General features: G+C 34.7%; 1 long non-coding RNA gene across 1 annotated transcript; it reads right to left on the minus strand.

The window, feature by feature from the left end:
• Nucleotides 1-8,396: 8,396 nt before the first annotated feature.
• On the minus strand, nucleotides 8,397-10,424 carry LOC147492341 (uncharacterized). Its single transcript, XR_015200038.1, has 3 exons — nucleotides 10,397-10,424; nucleotides 9,051-9,162; nucleotides 8,397-8,618 (listed from the first exon to the last, which is right to left on the minus strand). It is a non-coding gene; the product is annotated as an uncharacterized LOC147492341 (long non-coding RNA).
• Between the last annotated feature and the right edge of the window lie 1,761 nt (nucleotides 10,425-12,185).

A 12,185-nucleotide genomic window follows, 5' to 3' on the forward strand; every position in this document is an offset into this window, starting at 1 on the left:
ACAGGGAAAAATTGGGGGCAATGTGACATAGAGGCTATCAAGTAACAATTGCATTCGTTTCAGACCAGTTCCATTACGTTTCATATAACAACTCCAATTTTTAAACAACACAAATTACATTATTTGAATTGAAAATAACGATTATATTATGAAGTTTAGCTTGTTCTAGAATTTGTTTGGTTGTTGTTGATTTTTCAAAATTGTTTTTAATTGAATTGTTTGTTAGAATTTGTGTGGATATTTTAGAATCATTTTTTTGGACTTGAAAACATTGTTAAAATATACTCATTCATATAGGTATGAACCTTGGGTGTTTTTAGACCCATTTGAGGCCCATAGGTTAACTTAAACAGACTTAAAACTTTGAATAAAGAATATCTGCGAATTTCCTCTGTAAAAATCTTATTATTCAAAAACAAAACCCTAGTTTCCATTAAAAAGAATATTTTTTATTAAAAGAAATAAAAAGAAAAGAAATTGGAGAAAAGAAAGTATTGACATTCTTTTTGCAAATTCAATTTCAGGTGAGTAGTCTAAACCTTATTATTTTAAAATTTAATTGATTAGTTATCATATGAATTATATTAGTGATTACCTGAATTTATTTATTGGAAATTTGAAGTGAAAAATTATTATGTTGATCAAAGCCAAAAAAGAAAAAGAAAAGGGCATACTGTGTTAAGTTAATGACGTTGAGATTTCTTTTGATATAAATGTGTTTATATGGTCGATGATGTCTGCATCACTTATTTGTTTTTGAAGTGGCTTATAAATATGAGAATAAACATTTGAAGTGTCTATGAATTAGAAATGGCTTATATATATGTATGAGAACTAAGTAGTTGAAGCGTCTGTATGAATTATTTGCTACTGAAGTGTCTTATATGGTCGGTGATAATCTAAGGAATATTTGATTATAACAATTTGTGCTAACTTTCATGATATTTAAAATATGAAATAAGTGGTGATGATTACGTAGGAATATGTGGACTTAAATTCGGTAAGTCCAAGTAGGAACTGTTTTGACTACCTAGGAGGTACACCTTAACTTGTTGCTCACCTAGTTATAATAAGATTAAACTAAACTAAGTCAGACATTAATGTGCATGGGCCTTAACCTATATATTAGTTTTGAATCTCTTTAACTATTGTTATCTTTTGTATAATGAACCTACGAGTTAGACTTATACAAGGCTATAAGCCTAACCTTTACATCGGTTTTAAACTTATCTCTTAATTTTCTTTTGGTATAAAAGACCTACCTGAGCAATAAACCCTTCTATTAAATTAGATAAGTATTTAAATGAGCGTACACTTAGTTCCAATATTAATGTTGTTTTGTTCCTGATCTAGTTAGGAATTTTGTCTGATTTGGAGACGATTTTCAGTGTCTTTAGAAATTGATATAGATTTTTATTAAAATATGTAAAGTAAGTTTTAGCTGTCCTTTTCCAAACTCAAAAAGCCCCATAGCATTTCGGTTTACGTTGAAGGAGTTACACCCTTCGGAAGTTGGCACGTCAGAATTTTCTGACTGTAGAAATCTAGTCTGTGTCTGGTTTAGAATCGAGTTTTCACATAGTTAGTGTCAGATTCAAACTCTCGACAAAACATGAAAAAGTGAGTGTTCTGAGGCTTCTTTCCAACCCAATTGGCCTCGTCATATTCCGAGGTCTGTGGAGATAGATATAGTGTTTGGAAGTTTGGTTGACAGAAAATAGTGCGTTAGAAATCAGTTTATGTGCTCTGTGTTCAAGTCTAGTTTTAAAATAGTTAGGGTAAGAGTTATAATTTTTATAAAACATAAAAGAGTAAGATCTGAAAGTATGCTTTCTATTCCAATTGGCCTCATCACATTCGAAGGCCTGTGGAATTAATTATGATGTTTGGAAGTTTGACTGGCAGAAAATAGTGCTTCAGAAATCAGTTTCTGTGCACTGTGTTTTAACCTCATTTTCGTACACTTAGAATGAGATTGAGTATTTTTGTAAAACATAAAAAAGTAAGTTCTGTGTGTTAACTTTTCAACACAAAAAGCCTCGATGTATTTGGATACCTGTGGAAAGAGTTGTGCCATTCGGAAGATAGTCCGTCAGAAATCCAAATTGCTGAAATTAGGATTTTTACCGTTTTCAACCTAAGTTTTCTTTTAGATGGGCTGAGGTTGGGACTTTGAGTTCTACATGAAAAAGTATGTCTACATACCCTAGTTTCTAAATAATTAAGTTACATATCATTTGGATGAATGCAGAAAAAACTATTGCATTGACAAGTTGGCTAGAAAACCTACCATGTTATCTTTTATGTGTATGAACCTATTTTGGGAAATATGTCTAGTAATGAACTAAGAGTCTCTTAAAATCTTCTTGGGTATTTTATATAGTGTTTGTAGTCTACTTTTAGACTGTGGTTTTATTTGGAACCGACATGGTTCATAAGATCGTTTTTTTTTAGAATCAAAAGTAGAGAAATATCCATTTGTGAATTTTTGGATTTAAAGGTTCATAGTGTATCTCTAAGTATGAAATTTTACGTATATAATAGTGGGAGTATTTAAAACTTATTGTATGTGATTCTATATAGTATAAATTATTGTTTTTCTTAAAGGTACATACAAAAATGTTGATATTTATTGGTTAAGAGCTACGTAAAGCTTGATTCTAATCTTGAAAGATTAGATACGTAGGCAGCCTTATGTACAGGTGCAACCACTATATTATATATTATATATTATTTTTTGTGATAACTATATGTGTATAATGTTATCATTTAATTGTGTACATGATTTTGGCTGTTTGAATCGTATTTAATTGATGAGCATTCGTGTTGTGTTCCATGATATTTAAATGTGTGATTAATTTGCATTGAGGCGTGAAAATAACTATGCACGTGTGATCAATTGTTGTGTATGATTAATGCTAGTACAATGATAAGTGAGCTGAGAATAATATTTTCAATGAGTCGACCACACCTTTAGAACTCTCCACGCCTTAGGATTTGGTAATGATATATTATGACTTGAGATGTCATGTACGTGATAGGAAATTATTCATTGAATGTGTCATGAATGACCTGTTAGTGTTATGATGGGTATTCCTTAAATGTGGCGGGAATGACCCAAGGTATTCATTGAATGTGTCATAAATGACATGTTAATGTATGATGAGTATTCCTTGAATGTGGCAGGAATGACCCAAGATATTTATTAAATGTGCCATGAATGACCTGAGATATTGATTGCCCATAAGAGGCTGTGATTATGTGAATGGAAAGCCCAGAGATGACTGTGACTCACAAGTTACGAGTTTGCAAGATGTAAATATGTTCCTGGAGGTGTTATCCCCGCTTGGGACATATGTCTTGTAGTGGTACTCGGTGTGAGAGAGGCACACGGGTATGTGTGATTTGGTAAATGTGTGAAGTGCAAATCGTGGAGTAGGAACTAAAGGTGAGGTCAGTAAATAAATGATTAATAAACAAGATACATTGTGGAATTGCATGAACTAAAAGTATGTGAATTTGTGTAATGTTATGGATGTGAAGTGTGAGTGTGAATAATATTAGTGAATACAGGTGATTGCGAAATGACTATAACTTGATATGTTATTACGAAAATATTAATGACTTGTGATAGTCTGAGATCTATGGTTATGCACGCATAAACTTTATGACGTAATGATGTCATATGAATGACTACCCTTGATATAGGTATTATGATAAGTGGTATTCTCCGAATATGCGGGACAACCCAAGTTGTATAAATTAGACTTAAATGTCTTAAATGAGGTTTGATTATTTGACTGACTGAGATAAATCATTTTATTGTGATGTCTAACTCTATTTTGCAGGAGGGCAGGATCTATTAATCTTTTTTGCAGGGACGTAAATATCCTATCCTAAGACGACGTGTTGGATTAAAGGTAAGGTGTATCAAACTCATATTTAATTAGGTTATTATATGTGTATTTAATAAGTGGAATGTAAGTGGTATTTATGTTATGAGTTATTTTGGAAAGTAGGAATAATGAGTAATGTTATATGAGATTCTTGGAGTTTTATATGGGGGTGAAATCTTACTTGGGAAGAAACTACGTACATGCCGTTTTAAGAAAACGGAACTAACTTGTCTTCCAAGTTGAAATGATTGTAATAGTATATTCCTTTATTTGAAATATTGACCAGATTGTTTTTATATTTTTAGTCTTACTCATACCAGTAAATTTAATTTGCTGACCCATGTTTGCTTTGTTTTGCAATGTGAGTGTGTTCTTGGAAACATAGATGGTGGAGTGCAGTGGATGAGGACACGTGATTTGGATTTGCTTTTGGAGTCTTCTGGTTTAAGTTTTTCTGAAATGTACGGTTTTGTTTTGAGACAGATGTAATTAAGTTGGTTAGTTTCTTTGTAGTGTAGTAATGTGATTGAAGGATTGTTCCTTTTGGTTTTAAATTTGATCTCATATTTTAATATCGTGGTTGATAATATGTTATTAGGGTTTTATTTCATCGTGGGTTTTTAGATGATTGAATAGGGTGACGATTGAGATATTTATATCTTAGATAATTCCCTATTTTAAATTTTCTGAAAATTTGGGGTGTGACATTTCTCCACCCATATATTGGGTCCATCCATTTAGGGTACGAAACTCCACCTCGTAGCCTAGCAGCAGCACGAATTTTTGGTACTAATTTACTGTGTTATGCCTAACTCTAGAAGATGGGCATAGTGCTACCTGCTAAGCACCAAAGCGCAACCACATTTTGCACAAGAATAATTTGTCTAGTAAAAACTAAGTGTATGGGACTTGAACGCCATCTCTAGATAGAACGCACATTCAGTCGATCATGCCATTCCAATCCGTAAAGTGAAAAACTAACCATCTTTCTTTTCTTTTATTCTCTATCATATATTTTCCTTTTCTTGTTTTTTACTTTTAAGCGACGGAAATTTGTAACTGCTAGTTCAATTAGCGGTCTTAACAGAACTTCTATCAAGCTTTTTTACTGTTTGATTTTGTGGCATGCTATAAATGAAATGCTTCAATCTAAGATTTAGGTGGCAATGAGATCGACTTGCAAGTTGCAAGCTTAGTAATGCGCTGTTCAATATGAGCATCTCAGCATCACGTTATCCCTAAAACAACATATCACATACTGCTTGCAAATGCATAAGAGCATCATCAACGCATTTCCATTTTGCGTTATGACACCTTATCAGTTTTGGCAGTTCAAAATTTCTAAAACGAAGGGAAGAACCAGTGCAGTTTGTGTAAATTTGGGTAAAAAAATTTGGATGGGACTAGTTGTCCCGTGCGAATCCAAAGTTTTTTAAAACGAGAATTGTTGTCCTGTCACCTATTCCACACATTTTATTTAAAACGCGTGCACAAGCTTCCAGTAATATTCCCCACGAGAGCTTCAGCAAGATAACTGTATAAACTAGTATTACAACCTACAATCTCACAAGTCTCTCTAGTCTTTTCTCTTCCCCTTTCTCTTCTCTCTTCTGGATCTGTTGTTTCTTTCTTTCTTTTTTTCCTCTTCTCTCTCCCTCCCTTCCCTTTTTATCCCCCTCTCTCGTCCATGGTCTCTCCTCCTTCCACGTATCGCGGCAGTTACCTTGCAGTTATGGTTCCGCTCTCCATCTCTCCACGTCTCACAACAGTTCCAGAATGGTTGGGATACCGCGGATCTGATCCTATGCAACCTGTCTCCCCCAGCTATACCGCATCCGGTCCCATTGTTACCACTAACCTCCTATGTCATGTATACGTCCTATACAATAACTTAAAACCCAAATCTTCAATCACCAAATAAAAATTCGTTTTTCAACCAAATTTGTTTCTGTTTTTTGCATTGGATCAACGTCGTCGAGCTGGACGTAAGAAGACTATTATGCGTGACTCGGGGAGTTCAAATCCTTAGAAAAATGAGAGTGAACTCGTACCGGAAAATGATTTTAATTTTCCACGGAGATTGAGTATTGTTGATCATCCTATGTTGGCTCCCGATCCAGACAAGCATGTTTTGTGTTTATATAACACTGACGGAGTAAGTATGAGTTTATGAACATTGTTCAATTGATTTTGATTTAAAATCATGTTTAGAATTTAACGTATACTAACTGTTTGATTAAATGTCTCAACATGTAGAAAATGAGTTCGACGAAATAGAGATGCACAATGCCGAGTATTAAAGACTTCTGGAGTCATCTAGTGGAAAGAGGGGAGGAAATGGAGCACGTAAGAGCTCAAATTTTGGGAACACCTTTTGGTCTATTGATATCGTGTACGAGCATTCGAACTGATCTTCCACTGATATTTGCATTGGCAGAACGATGGTGGCACACCACGCACACTTTAATTTCACCTTCCATGTGGTGAGATTGGTATCACACCACTTGACTTTACAATGCTAACGGGTTTAAGTGTGGGCGAGAAGAAGCCAGTTTTATTTGATTTAAGTATTGAAGATGATTTTGAAAGGTTGAAGACTCTACTGCCTTCGTTGTTTGGTTTTGAAGGTAAACTTGTTCCAGGGAATATGGATGGCAGATACATTTTGAACCTGCACATCAGAGAAAAATTCATGCACCGATTAGATGTAGATTATTGTTTAGAACATGAAGTTGATGCCCTATATTTGGACCCAAACTCTGCGGAGGAGGATGAGTTTATCATGATTTTTTTGTTATATTTTTTGGGCCAAGTGGGTTTTACAACAGGAAAATCTGGGGTTCGGGCTGGTTGGTTAGCGTCTTTGGTAGACCTTGATAGCTTGGAAGATTTTGACTGGGGAGGTGCTTTCATGGCACATTTATATACAGGGTTTGATTTATTTGTACAAACAAATCAAATGGGGAAGCAATGCAACGGAATTACTTGGATACTACAGATAATTCAATAGGATTTAACTTTTAAGATATAAGCTTTTATTTTGTTAGTTAAATATTATATAATTTAAATTAATTAGATACACTTTCATTTGATTATTTCAGTTGTGGTGGTATGAGTATTTGGCTTGCTTAAACCCTATACTGAGAGAGGATTGGGATAAGGACTTATGGCCTCGCCCACAGGGATGGGCTGTAGACGGTCATGCTAGATTAAGGGATGAGGTCCATAATGATCTTCAAGCTGCTAGGATCTAAATAGAGATAAAAAGTATGAGATCTATTGTTTGGAGTCCGTGGCAAGGTTCTCAATTTGAGAATATGCATATATGTCAGCATAATATTCTAATGTCATTAAAAAGATTCATATTGCAAGCCCCTAATATACGTGTTTGGTTCCTTAGAGATAGGGTGACTATGCAAACCATTGGATATACATATATTCCTGCTCCCCCACCCACAGATATGCGTGCCATGGATGTTTCAGAGAATTTGATTGAACAGTATCGCGTTGAGAGTGTGTGGCCGTGTTTTACAGATTATGTTGATGTGAACTCCAGTCTTGATTATGAGACTTATTGGCGGAAAGTTTATAGGGGAAGCCTATCCACTACATCATAACAGCTTATTTGTAACAGATATACATCCGTTACAAAAAATATTAGTAACGGTTATCTTGTGTCGACACAAAAGCGTGACAAATATTAGTAACAGATATTTGTAACATTTATTATCCGTTACAAAATTTACTAACAGTTATAAAGTGTCATTAAAATTAATTTCAGTAACGGATACGTAACCGTTAGAAATTATTAGTAACAGTTACCAAATTTCTTTCATGATATAAACGTCACTTTGATTTTATGTTGCTAACGGTTCTATATCCGTTACTAATGAATTTTTATTGTATAAAAAAGAAATTGTTGCTAACGGTTTTCTATCCGTTACTAATGAATTTTCATTGTATAAAAAAAATTATGTTGCTAACGGTTCTGTATCCATTACTAACGAATTTTCATTGTATAAAAAAAAATATGGGACACCTGTACTGGTGCACATACCTATACCTGCACCTTTGTTTACTCCACAATGTAATTGATACTCTTAGAGAAATAAGAGAAGGAAGTTATATAAAATACCCGAGTTCAAACACAGCAACATCTAAGAGTTCTTAAGCAAAATAGAAAACACTGAAAATGCAAAAGGTCTTTCACTTGATCATTCTTCACTAGCATAAGGATTGTGCAGATTGAAACGAAAAGTATGCTTTCAAATGAAAGCCCAGTTCATGAACATGAAAGCCAAACAGTAATTGTTGTCATCCTCATTCAACACCTTCCATGCAATTGCTTGCTGATAAGAAACTGACCTCCCCATGCTGAACCGCACGCCAAATCCCCTCACCGTAAACGACAAAAGCCCTGCAAGAAGTTTCAATGCAAATTTTATTTAAAAACAGATGATACAGCAACACACGATGCAATAAGAAAGAAGCTAACTTGGAGATACAGGCTCTATGCCTAATACAAGTGCAATAAATCATACGGTAAGGGGATAATAGCTCTGTAAAGCTTACTTGTTGCATGATCTTGGAGAACTCAAAACACAAGGTCTTACGCCCAGCCTCATTGACAATTTTATCAAGCATTATATCTTGGAGAGCAACAAGAGTGGTCTCTAGCATGTCGAGCCCGGCCTGATTTGCAAAGGTGAAAACAGGAGAAGCCTGGTACAATAAATTACATCCACATCAGCTTATCTTGGAATGAGGAGTCCAAGACAACAAAAAAGAGCTCATCCTAAAGAAAAATCATGCACATGCCCCATCCACATTAGCTTATCTTGGAATAAGGGGTCCAAGACTACACAAAAGAGCTTATCTTAAAGAAAAATCATGCACATGCCCCCATGGCAAGAATCAACATTCTAAAGTAATCCCATCCAAGCATATGTAGACCAAACCTAGATGCTAATGTAGACGGTCAATTACCAACCTAAACCAAAAGAATAAATAGAACTCCTGCCTTAAATAGTTACAAATTCTTCTTGATGCATGTTCATTAAACAAAATGAAACTCAAGTATCAGGTTCTACAACTAAAAATTACAATGAACTGAGGACTAAGAGAGCATAAAAGATGGAAGAAAAAGCTAATTACATTTGTCTGAAGGGAACAACACATGATTGCATCATAATGGCGCCATAGTTGTTTCAACAAGGCGTCACCAGCTGACAGATCAACCTAAAGGAGCTCTATGCCAGTGAGAAATCTGGAAAGAAGGCACAAAGATTTTTTTTTTTAAAAACAAGAAGATTAATTCAAATAGTATATCACTATAGTAAACTTCAGAATAATTACAAGATTTGCATAATAACATCATGCTTCTACTATAGTATCCTTTTCTACTAGCTGACCTTCTTTTGATAAAATATTACAAAAACTAACATAATACATGAGATAAAAATGGTTATCAATAACATTTGCTATTATGCTGGCCCAGTTGCCATTTTCCAAGTTTACCAAGAAATTCAGCAGTTAATGACTTTCTGCATTGTGACCTTACTATACAGTGCAATAAAACTTTGTCGATCGCATGTAAGGTGTCTTGGGCTGTTGGGAGGTTGGTAGACACCATTATAAAATTCTTGATCCACATACAATAACCCCCCTACTAGGTAAAGGTTTGTGAGAATAACCATTATTCTCACTATCAGTAAGAGAGTCATACAAATATATCATAGCTAATCAGAACAAATGAAAGTGATCACCTAACTTTTAAATATCCTTCATTAAATGACGGAATCGTGTTCAAAGGGACCACATGTCACTTTGAAGAAAATTGGCACAACTTGCCTATTTGCATCAAAGACCCAATCTTTTTATTAGTATCTAAAGCCTTCAATTTTTAGCAGGCACCCATTTTGCACAATAGAAATTATAGATGAGATACTCATTTTTACTATTGCAATCCTCAAGTCATTTTTATATTCTTTTTCATGTTATAGTGGTCCGTTAAATATTTCGACTAGACCCAGGACTTTGTCAGTTAGCTAAGGTTTATCTGTTTATGTCATAATAAGATAAGGAGAAACAGTTGGAAGCATAGGCAACCATGATTTGTGCCTCTTATGTTTCTCCCTATGTCTAAGGAAGTATATTTCTCAGCAACTTTATCTGCTTCGAAACACATACTCATCCACAATTTGAAGGTTAAAAAATATTAACAGTTTTTCTGTAGCTGTGTCATTTGTAGTTACTATGAATGTGTACACACGTATATATGGTGCATATTATGAGTATCATTTCCAGGTATCAGGAGGCTGGTAAGAGTAGCATAAACTAGTTAAGTACTACATTGACACAATGTCAAACATAAACCTACATAGTAACTTTGCTACTTACTCTACACAGTGCTGCTTACTCTAGACGCATGAACCTACATTACCCAAGCCACAAATACATGTCAATGAAACATCCAGTGGTGGTGAGAAGTTATTACAAACCTGTAGCTCCTACAAATCCACCGTGCTAAGTGTGGATGACCTCGGAGACCCCAGGGCAATGTTTTTGGCTGGGAGCTCAGCCTGGATGGGGAAATAGCATTCACAACTCTCTGAACATAACCCATAACCTTACATATTGCCGAGCCATGGCTACCACACTATCTTGATAGTGGTTCTCAAAAGCGAACTTGAATGCAATGGTCAACACTGACCTTAGGCTATAGTTGTTCAATGTGGTTTCAGCAGACAGACGTCCTCCACTAGGACCCGATTCCAAGGAGGAAGCTAAATCCAGTGTACGGGCAGCTGCACTATCATCCTGCAGTACCACAAAAAAAATGTTAAGTAGCACAAAATATATTACAATCTGAATAACCATAAATTGAAGTTTAAGGCTGGTACTCAACTGTTTTAGGGTCCAATGGTATGGCACAGAAACTTGATGGTAGCAATGTTACGTTTTCAGCAAAAGATTCATCAAAAGGTGAAAAGACAAGTTGAGCAAAGGAAATGGTACCCATTATCCCAACATACACAAGCAAACCCCATAACACATACAAGTATCATAGCAATTATAGAATAACTTAGTAAGTTGTGTCTTGTCAACATCGTGAACAATTCAACGCTTATAGCAAAGCAAAGAAAACTTGCTCTAACCTCTCAAGACTCCACCACCAACTTCTTTCTCTGAATAGGCAAATACTAAATTGTTTCTGCAAGGTCTGCAACACCAAGCTCCATAAATAAGGCCTGGAAATGGTATTTTACAATGGTCACTTTACCTGTAGGAAATAACAAGAGTGTACAGTGTACATGAAGCAAGTCTACTAAAAATCTAAAAATCTAAGATGATAGTAATAATCTTCAAAGTTATTACCATCCTATTTTGACTCGTTAAATTTATGCGTATTAAATTTTTTTTGATAAATTGTTCTTAAATGAACCAATGACATGCAAATTAAATTTTTTGCACGTGACATGCTAAACTAACTTAGGCTTGTGTCAAGAGTGAACTTTCTACAAGCAAGCAAAATCATTACAGTAAGTAGTTTCACAAGATGTATAAGAACATCATGCAGATGAAAAAAAAAATGGTTTATCTTACTATAGATAATAAAATGGTCAAGATAGATGAAAACTCGATCAACTAGTTGTATGTCAATGAGCCAGAGAAGAAAATTCTACAATGGATGCCAATATAATGCTTCCAATTATTAGTACATGTGACATTGTAACAGTTAATTACTTTTACGATGTGCGACTACTCACCCCTATAGATAACTTGCAATTGAATACTCATATTTGGCTGCACGACTAAGAACCTCAGCTCTCCGTGTATCTAACTCAGCCATCGGACCAGCTCGAAGGAAAACCTTAGTTTTGCCTATCTGCAAGTCATTTGCAATTCTTCATTATGTAGAACAATCTTGCATTCACAAGATATAACTGAAAACATGATCATCAATAGAATGATACAAGTTTAAACATATGTAATAAGGAGTAGAACAACTACACCTCATGCCAAACACTCGATCCAATAAGCTAAAAAGTAGACCATAGTTAAAGTGTCCTCTTATTCATCTATAAATTTATACTATAATTAACCTATACTATAAGTAATTAAGATGGATCTAATAGTAGATAAGATAAAAATTGCTCACATCTTCAGCCAAGGGGTTCCAAACTTCCAAAAGTCCGTGTAATAAAAGCGGTGTGGGAATAACTTGTTTAAGAAAGTGTAATTGGAACCACTCAAAAAATCAATATATTCAAGCACTAACTACAAAAT

Source organism: Coptis chinensis, chromosome 6 (genome assembly GCF_015680905.1).
Source record: "Coptis chinensis isolate HL-2020 chromosome 6, ASM1568090v1, whole genome shotgun sequence".
NCBI classification, from domain to species: Eukaryota; Viridiplantae; Streptophyta; class Magnoliopsida; order Ranunculales; family Ranunculaceae; genus Coptis; species Coptis chinensis.